Raw genomic sequence first — 14,632 nt, 5'->3', positions numbered from 1 at the left:
CTAAATCTTGACGAAAACAAAAAAAGACTAAAATGTAACTTAAAATTTTTAGTAAGCGACTAAAACTAAATTTAAAATTCTTCAAAATTAACACTTGACTAACTGTTGTGAAGGGGTTTTTCTTCAACAGGGAAAGCATGATGAAAGACAGCATAATGCTTTCCCTGCTTTCCCAGGGAAAAAATCATTTAAAAAAAAAATCACGAAAATTCCCATGTCGAAAATGCAAGTGGTTGGACTACTATAACACAGAAACAAATCAACCACACAGTTTCATTTCAAATTTACCAATACAGGGGGTAGTATTTTGAGCCTGTGACGCAATGTCACGTAACTGCTAGGCTAGCCTACTATATAAGCATCTGCACACGTGTTGAGCTTCATTCACTCTAGTCTAGTTTCTTGCCAAGTTCGCTTGTGCCAGCTCTCGCTAGTCTATCTGTTATCAGTGTTGATGTTGATCTACTTTAGGCCTTTACTTCAAACCTAAACAGTCTTTTTAAAGACTCATACCACAAAAAGTCTTTTTAAAGGCTATCCCAATCTCAGCCCTAGCTATTTAACTGCTAAGTGTGCACTTATAAGCCTCTGCCTTTTTCACCGTGTTGCAACACGTACGACACGCGCGACTAAGGCTACATCCACACGATAACGGCAACGAGATATTTAAAAAAATATTGCGTCCAAATGGGCAACGATCAGTAAAATATCAGGTCCATATGGCAACGCTTGCTGAAAATGATGCAATACACATGCCATACCTCTAGGGGCGCTGTAAGATGAGATGGTCCCTTCGGAGACACCAGAACAATAGAAGAAGTAAGGACGCATGCGCATAAACTACTATGCGCGAGACTTCATATTAGCCACAAAGTCAGAAAAATCTGTTCGTAAAATTACATTATAATGACCAAATACAATGAAAAGTATTTTTCCAGTCCCACCTACGAAAGGTAATCCCATGTGATCTCGTTTGGACGGTAAACCTGTTGGTACAGTTAAACGCAGCACATGAATGAGGCATCTTTATTCTCCGCTTTGACTCATCCAATATGGCGGCGAGGATGATGTATGATTCTACGCGGAAGGTGGCGTCTTTAATGGTCCGGAATAAATTGAATGCTACACGTTGATGGATTAATTTGTTCTTCTACGCCCTTTTTGAGGAATGTATTGTAGGACTTAAACCAACATCTGAAGAGGTGAGATCGCTCCTTTTTTTTTTTTTTCCCTATTTTTGCTGGCGGGATTGACTCTGCCCTAAGGGCTATTCTCTCTCTCTCTCTCTCTCTCTCTGCACCATTACACAATAAATATTCACAGTGAAAATATTTTGTAAGCGCGTTTCATGAACCAAGTTATAGGATTTGTTGACAACTCGCATCGAGTTCGTTACACTTCTACCTGGCATGAAGCACTCACAGTCATGTGGTTGTGACGTCATCATAAACAAATCTGTTCTACTCATCCAGACGACTTCGCAACAGCAACGTTGCCAGATCTTTCCACTCTGGAACCCGTTCTCAAAAGATTGCGTTTTGGGCAACCCAAAACGCCGGTGCCGTGTGGACGCCAGGCCGAAACGATAAACAATTGTATCGGAGTCACCTGAATCCGTTGCCGTGTGGACAGGGCCTAAGACAATCACTCACTCACTCAGGACTACAATCTTAAGTCTTCAAATAAAATTGGTATTGCCTGCAAAATTGTTAAACACTTGCATTAAAGAACGTGCATAAGTCCCGTCTGATTAGTCCCCGATACTTGTCTCTTAACATAGCCACACATCCAAATTATAATTAACAAAAATGGAGAGTTTTCTAGTGAGGACCAACAAGGCAACCGACACACCACCAGCTGCAAAAAAGCTTCGAAGGTACGATGAAGCATACCTGCAGTTTGGATTTACAGTCACGGCTGATCTGAGACCTCAGTGTGTCGTGTGTGTGCCGAGGTGCTAGCAAACGACAGCATGAAGCCCTGCAAACTTGAAAGGCACCTCGAAACAAAACATGCTGCTATTAAAGATAAACCGGCAGAATATTTTAAAAGAGAGCTTGATGGCCTCCATCAGCAACAGGCAGCCATTTCAGTGCACAGCACTGTGTCTAAACAGTGTTTGGAGGCATCATATGTAGTGGCCAAAAGAATAGCTAAACTGGGTAAACCGCATACAATTGCCAAGACTCTCATTTTGCCGGCCGCACAAGACGTGCAGAATAATGATAGTGCAGCAGCCAAACTCGGTGCAGTACCACTGTCCAATGACGGTCGCTAGGAGGATTTCAGACGTGTCTAATGACAGAGAGCAACTCCTAGAGTTCATAAAATAGTGTCCTTACTATGCACTGCAGCTGGACGAATCCACTGATATTGCTGGGCAGGTACAGCTCCTCGTCTATGTCAGGTATCTGCGTGACAAGGCGATTGAGGAGGATGTCCTGTTTTGCCGGCCTCTTCAGTCACACACTACAGGAGAAGCTATCTTCAATGTCCTTGATATTTTTATCCGTGAAAATGGTTTGGCTTGGGACCGATGCGTTGGCCTATGCATGGATGGTGCACGGGCAATGATGGGCCGCGAGCGTGGCCTAGTTGCTCGTGTTCAGCAAGTAGCTCCACTTGTGAAATGGACACATTGTATGGTCCATCGCGAAGCATTAGCTGCTAAAAAAAAATGCTGGTTCTCTTTGACTCAGTGCTGAACCAATCCGTGAAAATGACAAATCTAATCAAATCATGGCCGCTAAACTCTCGCTTGTTTGGGGTCCTCTGCCAGGAGATGGGGTCAGGGCACGAACAGCTGCTTCTGTACACTGAAGTTCGCTGGCTCTCCAGGGGGCAGGTGTTGCAGCGGTTGTATGAGCTGCGAGAGGAGGTGAAGGTTTTTTTTTTTTTTTTGACAAATCAAATCAGATCAGATCTAGCGAAGCATCTGGATGACACTATGTGGCTTGCGTCTCTGCCCTATTTGGTCGATATATTTGACCGTTTGAATGGCCTCAACCTGTCTCTGCAAGGCCGCGAAACTCATATTTTGCTCCTCGCAGACAGAGTGGACGCCTTCACACAAAATTGACCTCTGGCATGGCCGCATCAGTCGAGGGAACTGCGACATGTTCCCCAGCCTTGCAGACTTTATCACTGATGCAGGCACGTCACACGATTTCTCCTCTCTATTTCAATCACCGTCTAAGCACCTGTCTGCAATGAGAAAAGAATTTGCAACGTACTTTAAAGAGGATTATCGCTCTTTTGCATGGGTTCGAGATCCATTTGTGTGCACAGCAAACGAGCTGTCAATTGGTATGCAGGAACAGCTTATTGAGCTGAAGAGTGACAGTAGGCTGAAGGAACTTTTTACCTCCTGCCCTCTTTCGTCATTCTGGGCAGCATTGATGCAGGAATACCTTCAACTCTGTGACGTCGCCTTGAAGATTCTCCTCCCTTTCGTGTCCACATATTTGTGAGAGGCAGGATTCTCAAAAATGACTGCACTCAAAACGAAATACCGCAATCGTGCACAAATCGAGGATGATTTGAGGCTGTGTTTATCAGACATTGCACCAAGAATTGAGGATCTTTGCAAGGCAAAGCAGGCTCAGGTCTCACATTAACATCGCCTACCTGCAAGCTTCTGTAAAACATGCAGATGATATGCCTATTATTAGGCCTAGTAGTAATAACAATAATAAAGCATAAATTCATATCAGAGGTCTAGTGCCAATTCCCAGTTATAGCAATAGCCTAGTAATGATAATAGGCCTACTGATAATATTAATAATAATAATAATAGCAAAACATGTAACCTCATAATTATATAGTTATAGCCTAGTAATGATAATAGGCCTACCACAAATAATAATAATGCCTGCAAGCTCACATTAGAAGTCTGATGCTACTTCCAGTTATAACAATAGCCTAGTAATGATAGGCCTACCTACTGCTACTGATGATGATGATGATAGTGTGGGCCTAAAAATAATAGTCCGTCCGTCCGTCGTGGTGTAGTGGGGGTGGGGCCGGGAGGAAGGGGGGGTCCCAACTGCAATGAACCAGCTTTGGGGAGGCCCAGCTTGAAAAAGGTTGAGAACCCCTGCTCTAAAGTGTATGTAATGCCTTATTGTAATGCTTTAAAATGAATATCATTAGTAATGACCAAAATGAATTAGGGAAGCAGGGGGGAAAATAAAATGGTTTTGTGCTTGATAAAATAAATATCAATAAATCACAGCTCCCGGAAAAAGGCAGCCTTGCGAGATTAGCCCTGGGGCATGACGTCACGTGTGGAACCCCGGTTATCTGGGTCATTTTGGTTTATCTGACTCAGTGCTTGTTTACTTGTTGAAATTGGATATTGTTGTTGGAATCTTACAAAAATAATGATGGGAAAGTGCGGAGCTGTTTGGATGTTCAAATCCATATACAACAGGACATTCGGTTCATGAATTTCCGAGAAATGACGACAAAGCAAGAGTGGGTGGGGTTTGTGCAAACGAAGTGGGCAGATTTCATGTCACCTACGAATAATAAATCTGATTCATTAAGTGTTCACCACCACCACCAGAACAAGCACATGGGGAATTACTGGAGCAAAAAAGAAACCCACTGGTTTAATAAATGACATTTTTATCTGACATTTGGACAGCCCCCCCCCCCCCCCCCCATTATCACCGACTTCATATTTTCTTTCAGTAATTACACTGAATAAGTGTATGTATTATATTTCTGCATTTATTGAGATACATGTATATATTTTCCCTGTATTTTGCAGTGGCCATCTTAGAATAAAAATCCACAACTGTTGGGACTGTTGTGAACTGAGTGAACTGGCATCTGTTTCTTGTCTTGGGGGCTCGAAAAGATAACCATTTACTCAGAATCCGAATGTATTTATGGTCATTGTACAGAGTACATTGAAATTAAAAGCTAACCTTAAAGTGCAAGACCACATAAAAATTGAACACACACACACTACCCAGAATAGCATGCATTTAAAAAGTAACAAAGTTCAGATTGCATTTGTATTATTGAGGTAGATAAACTACTAATAATAGTTAATAAATAATATAGCACAGTCAACAAGGAGTGGGGTTTAGTGCATGTTTGCATTCAGCAGGGTTATGGCTCTAGGGATGAAACTGTTCTTGAGTCTGTTAGTCCTGGACTTGATGCACCTGTAGTGCCTCCCAGAGGGCAGGAGGTCAAACAGATGGGGGTGGCTTGTGTGAAAACTGTCTTTAACAATATTCCTCACTTTGGTGAGGCAGCGAGAGTTGTAGATGTCATCCAAGGTGGGGAGAGGGTGGCCGATGATTTTCTGTGCTGTCTTAACTACTCTCTGCAGCCTCTTCCTGTCTGCTTCAGTGCAGCTGGTGTACCACACAGAGATGCAGTACGTCAGCAGGCTCTCAATGCAGGATCTATAGAAGGTCTCCAGCAGCTTACTATCCGGGTTGTTCTTCCTGAGCACCTTCAGGAAGTGTAGTTGCTGCTGGGCCTTCTTGATAACTGCTGTGGGGTTTGCAAACCAGGAGTGGTCTGCAGAGATGAAGGTGCTGTGAGATACCTAAAGGTGTGGACCCTCTCTACACAGCACGGGCGATTGCTCTAAGACAACGAGGGAGGCTCAGCCTCCTCTAAAAATGATGAACATCATGTAGGATGAATTGCGCTAGGCTTATGTTATAGCCGACCTTATAACATTGCTATTTCAGATCCAGAATCATAGAAATATATGTGCTCAACCCAACTACAGTGCGAAATCATTGTTATAACTTTCCCCAGTTCGCCTAATGTGTGCGTGAGTTCCCCCCCCCCTCGTGACAGCGCGATGCAGCCCAGCCTCAATGGACTTCAATGGCATTTGGGAGCTATGCGCTTTTCAATATCAAAATGCAAGACGGTTATTGGACAAATACTGCGAAAACGCCCGCCCATGAACTCCCAGCCTCACAGTGGGAGGGACATGGCAAAGTTTTCCGCGAGGAGACTGGTGATTGGTGAAAGCGGCCGGATATTTTCTTTGATTGACAGCTCGTTTCAAATATAGACAGGCAGCGGTGAATTTCAGTTCAGTCCCATGTGAATTCGCAAGTGGTGTGGTGTATTGTAAGAGATCAGCTTACATTTCGATTTCATTCATTACATACGGTTTCTACCAGCTTTTTTAGTTTGTATATATTTTAATTGTAAATAAATTGTAAATATAGTGTTGTCAAGTTTGCTATCTTAGTTCCAGAAATTTAGTTTGAGTGACTGAACTTGAACTTGAGGGGGCTAGTCAGCTAGCAAGAAAGCTGTGCACGGATGCCAAGCATTGCTGATTTAATTTTGGCGAAGCCATTTGCCAGTCTTCCTTTCGAGGAAAAAATTAAAGCGCAGGGTAGACCAACGCCTCAAATTGACTTGGTGAAAAAGGTAGGGAATAATACTCGTTCCTTTCAGCTCTCCTGGTACGAGAAAGTGAGTTGGCTAACAGCAAGTGACCCACATCAACAACAGTAAATAGGCTACTTTAGTAATGTCATGGATGGACCAAAAATATAGAATCTATTTAAAATGTTTATGCTGAGTATATTATATTGGAATATATATTTTTCTGGATATGAATTAAACACAGCTACAATTTGGAAAACATTTTTAACCAAAAACACAGCCGAGAACATTTCACACTACAGACCTGGATTAAAAGTGAAGGGTTATCAAAATTGTCAGTAAAACATTTCTCAGTCAAAATAAGTAAAATATAGGGAAAGTGTCATTGAATGAAATGTGTGGCACCCAGCTCTATGTTTGGCTCCCCAAGGTCAGTGCTTGTGCCTATTCCAGAAAACTCTGCTGTTACTGCTGAGGTTCCTGACAAAGAGCTGCTTTCAATAATGATCAATTTTTAAACAACATGCCACAATTTAAAAATATAAAATGTTAAAATATACCCCCCCCAACACCACCATCATGTATATTGGACAGTAGGCTAATGGGCCAAAAGAACCTGTTATTTCACAGTTTGTGACCCTGCCAACAATCAGCCAGATCAGAGGCAAGAGTATGGGCAAAATTGATGTGTTTTTTCTTTTAAAATCTGGAAATATCGTAACCGACCAGCCTTCCTTGTTTGAAAGACTACCAGCCGCCACTGCTACACAGTCGCCGTTGATGTAGAGGGGGGTGAGGTCAGCCCTGTTCTTCCTGAAGTTGCCAATGATTTCTTTAGTTTTTGAGGTATTCAGTAGCAGGTTATTTGCTGAGCACCACTCTGTCAACTTTAGGACCTCGATCTTGTAGTTTATCTCATCATTTCCTGAGATCAGTCCAACCACAATGGTGTCATTGGCAAATTTAATGATTGTGTTTCCAGGGTAGGCAGGGTGCAGTCATGTGCGCAAAGAGAACAGAGTAGGGGGCTCAGCACACAGCCCTGGGGAGAGCCAGTGCTGAGTGTGCGGGAGGAGGAAAAGTAGAGGCAGAGTTTCACAGTCTGGGGGCAATTTGTCAGAAAGTCCTTTATCCAGGAACAGGTGAGTGAGGGAAGGCCTAAGTCCAGCAGCTTGACAACTAGTATGTCTGGGATGATTGTGTTAAAAGCTGAGCTGTAGTCTATGAAGAGCATTCTCACATACCACCTGGAGCAGCAGGGGAGCTATAGGGCAGTGTGTGAAGCTGTGACTATAGGGTCTTCAGTAGATCTGTTTGCACGGTAGGCATACTGGTATAGGTCGATGCTGGGAGGGAGACAGGCTTTGATATGATGTTGAACCGGCCTCTCAAAGCACTTTGTAATGACAGGTGTGAGAGCGACTGGGCGATAGTCCTTGAGGCTGTCTATGGTAGGTTTCTTTGGAACAGGTATGATTGTGGATGATTTCAGGCAGGATGGGACAACAGCTAGTGACTGGGAGAGGTTGAAGATGGAAGTGAAAATTATTGAGAGCTGGTCAGCACATGCCTTGAGCACCTTCCCCGTACTCCATCTGGACCAGCAGCTTTTCTGGGGCTCACTGCCCTGAGCACCCGCCTCATGTCCTGCTCCTCGACAGTGAGTGGGGGGGCTAGGGGCTGGTGCAGGCAGTGGTGGAGTGGCTATGTGCTGTTGTATCTCAAAGCATACAAAAAAGCAGTTCAGCTCCTCTACCAGTGATGCATCTGGGTGTCACTACATGGCTTCTGTAGTTGATGCCCTCTATGCCCTGCCATACTTGCTGTGGATTTGTCATCTAAGAGATGTTTCTCTATCTTCATCTTGTCGTCTGCCTTAGCATCCCTTATTCCTCTCTTCAGATCAGCTCGAGCTGCACTATACAGAGCGCTGTCACCTGAACTGAATGCTAAGTCCCGGGCCCTGAGGAGCGTGCAGACATGGCCAGTCATCCAGGGTTTCTCATTGGGGAAGACGCGTAGGCGTTTAACCTCAGTGAGATTCTTTATACAGAACTTGATGTAGTATAGGACAGACTGTGTCCTTGTGTTCAAATACATCCTATGCAGTGTGTTTAAAACAGTCCTGTAACTGAGTGTGCAGCTTCGGGCCAGGTTGTAATAGTCTTTATGGCTGGTGGTGATCTCTGTCTAAGGGGGGGTGATCTGACTGGCCTAGGTGAGGGAGAGGAATAGTTCTGTATGCGTGCTTGATGTTAGAATAAACATGGTCCAAAATGTTCCTCCCTCTAGTTGGGCACTTCACGTGCTGGTAAAAAGCTGGGAGTACTGATTTCAGTTCAGCCTGATTGAAATCGCCAGCTATAATATGAGCACCATCAGGATGGTTACTTTGCTGCTTGTTTATGGTGTTTAGCAGGAGTGCGAGAGTTGTGCTAGCATTAGCATCAGGTGGTATGTATACAGCAGTCACAATAACCTATGTTGGCTGTCTTGGTAGAAAGAAAGGACGGCATTTGACTGACACGTACTCCAAATCGGAAGAACAGTGGCTGTCTATGATGCTGTTATTAGACCAGTCTGTATGCACATAAATACAGAGCCCCTACCCGAGTCCTGGTTTCTGTCACAGCAGTGGAGTGTGCGGTCTGCTAGCTGCATGGTAGCACCGGGGATTTGCAGGTGAAACCAATTCTCCGTTATGATCAGGACGCAGCAATTATGGATGTAGCAGTTCCCAGCAAGAAACGGTTCCAATTCATCCTTTTTGTGATTCAAGATTTTTGTCATATACACGCAGGGGTGATAGCGTTCCGGCGCCGTGCCGGATTTCCGGCGCGCCGTGGCTGGGGAAAAAAAAAAGAAAATCTAGTTCGCCCATTGTCCTGTGTCATTCTGAGATGCGCAGATAGACAGTAAAGGGAATTCCGAATTCCCTTTACTGTCTATCTGCGCATCTCAGAATGACACAGGACAATGGGCGAACTAGATTTTTTTTTTTTTCCCCCAGCCACGGCGCGCTGGAAATCCGGCGCGGCGCGCCGGAACGCTATCACCCCCTGTACACAATAACAGACACAGTGGTTTATTATTGGGTAATGAAATTCTTATTTTGCAACTGCCCGACCAAACTACGCTTACCAAAATGAAATATAAAATATAAAGTGCATATGGAATGCAAAATATAAAGGTAGAGTGAAAAATGAAGATAACATTGGGGGAAAAAAAGGGAGAGGCAAACATAAAGGTAGATATACTGGGCAATGTCTTGTGCAAAATTGCTAGTATAATCCGTGGCTCAAAGCCTGATGGAAATATAGAGGTAGATGGTGATTATAATCCTTGGTTCAAAAGCCTGATGGCCTGGGGGTAAAACAATGTTTGTCAGTCTAGTAGTCCTTGCTTTCACACTCCTGTAGTGTCTGCCAGATGGTAGGAGCGTGAATAGTCTGTGTTGTGGGTGTGTTTGGTCCCTGATGATGCTCTGTGCCCTTTTTGTGACCTGGGTGTTGTAAATGTCCTGTAGTGGGGGGAGGACAGCTCCACAGATGAACTGTGCCATTTTAATGACACGCTGGAGAGCCTTTCTGTCCCGAGTTGTGCAGTTCCCGTACCACACAGTGATGGAATTTGTCAGGACGCTCTCCACTGTGCACCTGTAGAAGTTGCTGAGGAGTTTGGTGGACAGTCCAAATTTCCTCAGCTTCCTCAGGAAAGAGTCTCTGTTGAGCCTTCTTGATGGTCTGCTGTGTGTTGTGTCCAGGTGAGATCCTCACTGATGTGAGTCCAAGGAATTTAAATGTTTTCACCCTCTCCACCTGTGTCCCGTTGATGTGTAGTGAGGCGTGCTGGTCTCTCCTCCTCTTCCTTGGGTCAATAATCATCTCCTTGGTCTTCTCAGCATTCAAGGAGAGGTTATTTTCCTGGCACTAGGAGACCAGCTGAGCCACCTCCTCCCTGTAGGTGCTCTCATCTCTGCCGGTGAACAGTGGTGTCGTCAGCGAACTTGATGATGGAAGTGTTGCTCTGGGTGGGGGTGCAGTCGTAGGTGAAGAGGGTGTACAGGACTGGACTGAGCACACAGCCTGGGGGGGGTCCCTGTGCTCACTGTCTTGGTGCTGGATGTTCTGGTACCGACTCTGACAGCCTGGGGTCTGTTTGTGAGAAAGTCCAGAACCCAGCAGCAGAGGGAGGATGTCAGTCCAAGGGTGGAGAGCTTCTCTGTCAGTCTGCTGGGGATGACGGTGTTGAAGGCTGAACTGTAGTCCACAAACAGCATTTGAACATAGGTGTCCCTGTGTTCCAGGTGTGACAAGGCTGTGTGGATGGCTGCATTGACGGCATCATCAGTTGAACGGTTCTGACGATATGCGAATTGAAGGGGGTCTATTGTGTCTGGGATGCCCTTTTTGATGTATGACATGATTATCCTCTCAAAACACTTCATTACAACTGAATTGAGTGCAATTGGTCGATAGTCATTCAGGCATGTTATATTGTTTTTCTTTGGGAGGGGTACTATGGTGGTGGTCTTGAAGCATGTGGGCACAGAAGACATGGAGAGGGACAGGTTGAAAATGTCTGTGAAGACCCCTGCTAACTGTGTGGAGCAGGCCCTCAAAGCACGGCCAGGGATGTTGTCAGGGCCGGCTGCCTTTCGGGGGTTAGTTCTCCTGAAGACCTTGCTTACCTCGGTTATGGTCACAGTAGGTAAAGAGCTCTGTGCTGCCTCTGTTGGTAGAAATCCCCCTGTTGGTTGGTGTTGAGGGTGTCGAAGCAAGCATAGAACTCGTTCAGCTCATCTGGTGGTGTGTTGTGGTTGGCTGTGACCCTGCTGTTCTTCTGCTGGAAATTGATGTGTTGCAGGCCCTGCCACATGCATCTGGAGTCTGAGGTGTTGTAATAACCTTCCAGCTTCAGTCTGTACTGCCTCTTGGCTTCCCTGATGGATCTGTGTAGGTCATATCTGGCCTTTTTATATCCATCTGCGTCGCCAGAGGCAAAAGCGGTGGAGCGTGCATGTAGCATGGAGCGTACTTCACTGTTAATCCATGGTTTTTGGTTAGGATATATTTTGCAGCGCTTGGTGGGGACAATGTCATAAATACATGTACTGATGTAGCTGGTGACCACAGATGCATATTCCTCTAAATCCACAGAACAGTCTTCTCTCAAAGCAACAGTCTTAAACACATCCCAGTTTGTAGAACTGAAGCAGTCCTGGAGCACTAGATCAGTCTCTTCATTCCAGACTTTAACAGTTTTACTCACTGGGGGGGCTTGTTTGAGAAGGGCCTTGTAAGCTGGGTAGAGGAACACAGAGATGTGGTCAGACTGTCCAAAGTGGGGGTGGGGCACAGCCTTGTAGTCATTTCTCACATTGCTGTAGACATGGTCCAGGATGATGTCCCTTGTCGGAAAACTCACGTGTTGATGGTACTTTGGTAGCACAGTCCTGAGGTTGCAATGATTAAAATCCCCGGCCATGATGAACACAGCATCTGGGTGTGTGGTCTCGTATTTGCCGATGTCATGTAGTAGTCCTAGCGCTGTAGTGCGGTCGGCCCGTGGTGGGATGTAAACTGCCAGCATAAACACAGCACTGAACTCCCTCGGTAGATAAAAGGGTCTTTTTGTGGACCATGGATCTAGCATTGGTAAGTAATATGCTGGGAAGAGGAAGCTGTAAGGTTGTTTTCTGAGTTTAGCTAGGAGTCTGGCCCTACAGCCTCACTTCTGTTTTCTTTCCCTCCGCCGTCTGCGTCATCTGCCAGGCCCGATAACAATCCACAGGGAGCCTGGAGATCTTGCTACCTCATCTGGTATATTGTGTGTGCAGTGAAAATCACTTGAGACCAGTAACTTGGAGTTCAACTTGCAGTTGTTAAAACGAGGGTTATGTATATAACCGCGGTTCTATGAGTTTTGGATGACCGCCAGAGGTGGTGCTTTCAGCACATGGATATCCATCACACGAACGTGCAGGTCGAGTAATAGTAACAACAAAGTCACGTGTGACCTGGGTGACGTCACCCCGTGACCCCGGCACAAAAGACCGGTGAACCCAGGAAGTGACCTCTTGGCAAATCTTCTCGTGTACACTCCGAGTGACTGCCAAGCTCTGGCGGTCATCCGAAACTCATAGAACTGCGGTTATATACATGACCCTCGTTCTATTTCGTTTCTCCTGACCGCCAGAGGCGGTGCTTTCAGCACATGGATGACTAATACCAACCAGGTCATGAGGAGTGCCTACCCGTACTCAGTGCTGCTGCGACGGGCCTGGAATGACGGCCGTCGCCACAGGATTATGTGGGACGACATTAAGATGGTAAAACCTGGTGAAGGTGCAGCTGGAAGCCCAGGAGGCTGCGCTGCATATGTCTGAAAGGGGCACGCCCTTCAGTGATGCCCATGAGGCCGCCACGCCCCGTGCAGAGTGCGCCCTGACAGCTGGAGGAATCGGGGAGCCACTGTGCCTGTAGGCATGTAATATGGCCTCGACTATCCACTTGGATAGCCTCTGCTTAGAGAGCGCCAGACCCCTCCTCGGCCCTGTTTGGCACAGAAACGGGGCGTCACTCCTACGGAAGCCGTCCGTACGGGACACGTACACCCTGAGGGCGCGAACTGGGCACAAAAGTTCCGACCTCTCACCATGGCCCGCCTCGAACGCTGCAACGCTAAGGGGCTGGTTGACGAAGGTAGCAGAGAGGGTCTTCGGGAGGAAAGAGGGGTTAGGCCACAGAGTGACCCTGCTGTCGCCGGAGTGCCACTGCAGGCACTTCCCACTGACTGACAGCGCATGTAATTCCTCGACGCGCCTCGTCGATGTAATGGCCAGAAGAAAAGCAGTCTTCAGGGAGAGCCATGAAATGTCTGCCGTGAGCAGGGGCTCAAACGGTGCGTCGCAGAGAGCCTGCAGCACCAAGTGAAGATCCCATGTGGGTACCCGGCTCCGTCGGGGGGGTCTCAACCGGAGAGCACCCTTCAAGAAACGTGCCACCAAGGGGTGGGACCCCACGGTCCTTCCCCCAACTCTGGCATGCTGAGCAGGGATGGCAGCTGCATAGACCTTGATGGTGGAAGGAGTAAGACCCTTGTCAAACAGAGACTGGAGGAACAGTAGAATGGTCGGCAGGGGGCAGCATGTAGGCTCCTCCCCCCGAGTCAAGCACCAGTTGGAGAAAAGCCTCCATCTGTTGGCGTAGAGGGCATTGGTGGAGGGTGCCCGAGAGCTTGCAATGGTGTTGACCACTGCCGGCTCACAAAGACCTAGCAGGGAGTCCGGCCCTTCAGCGGCCACACCCAGAGCTGCAGACGGGCTGGATCCGGGTGCCAGATCTGCCCTCCCAGCTGTGATAGCAGGTCCGTCCTCACTGGCAGGCACCAGGGGTCGCCGTTCAGAAGTTGCAGCAACTTGGGAAACCACACTCTGCCCGGCCACCGAGGGGCAACAAGCAGCAGCCCGTGGTGGTCCATCGCAACCCTGTGTAGGGTTGGCACGATCAGCGGCAGAGGGGGGGAAGGCATACAGCAGTTGCCTCGGCCAAGCATGCGCCAGCGCATCCTGGCCCAGGGAGCTGGGGCCGTGGAGGCTGAACCACAGAGGGCAGTGTGTCAACTCCTGGCAGGCAAAGAGGTCCACCTCTGCCTTGCCAAAACGTTCCCAGATGGCGAGAACCACCGCTGGGTTGAGTCTCCATTCCCCGGGATCGGGGTCCTGGCGGGACAGCAGATCCGCTGCCCTGTTGGCAGTGCCTGGCAAGTACATGGCACGCAGGCTCAAGAGATGTCGATGGGCCCACCGCAGAAGTTGGCCGGCCACTTCCAAGCACTGGAGGGACTTGGTGCCTCCCTGGTGGTTGATGTAGTACACTACTGTAGCGTTGTCCGTCCGCACCAGAACGTGTCTGCCGGCCAGGCCTGGGAGGAAGTGCTGTAGGCCGAGGAACACAGCCCGTAGCTCCAGCACGGTGATGTGCTGCTTTCGCTGCCCTGGACTCCAGCAGCCTCTGACGGTCCGGCATTGCCAGACTGCACCCCGACCTCCCAGGGAAGCATCCGTGGTGATGACCTCCCTCCGGGAGGGGATAGCCGCCAGCGGAACACCCCGCAGAATGTAAGCCCTCCTCCTCCATGGACGGAGGAGCCTGAAAAAAGTATCAGTCACCTTCACGAGCCTGCGCCCGTGCAGCGCTGGGTGGAGGTGGAGACCGTTGAGTCACCTCTGAAGCGGGCGTAAGTCCAGGAG

At 47.5% G+C, this 14,632-nt stretch overlaps 1 protein-coding gene across 5 annotated transcripts in view; it reads left to right on the top strand.

Moving 5' to 3' along the window:
• itsn2b (intersectin 2b) overlaps window positions 1–14,632 on the top strand; it is a 149,355-nt gene that overhangs the window by 112,467 nt on the left and 22,256 nt on the right. The gene's annotated exons all lie outside the window — the stretch shown is intronic.

The sequence above is a fragment of the Neoarius graeffei genome, chromosome 11 (genome assembly GCF_027579695.1).
Source record: "Neoarius graeffei isolate fNeoGra1 chromosome 11, fNeoGra1.pri, whole genome shotgun sequence".
Taxonomy (NCBI): Eukaryota; Metazoa; Chordata; class Actinopteri; order Siluriformes; family Ariidae; genus Neoarius; species Neoarius graeffei.
Note: the sequence above shows the minus strand (reverse complement) of the source record. Positions and strands in the feature narration are given on the sequence as shown.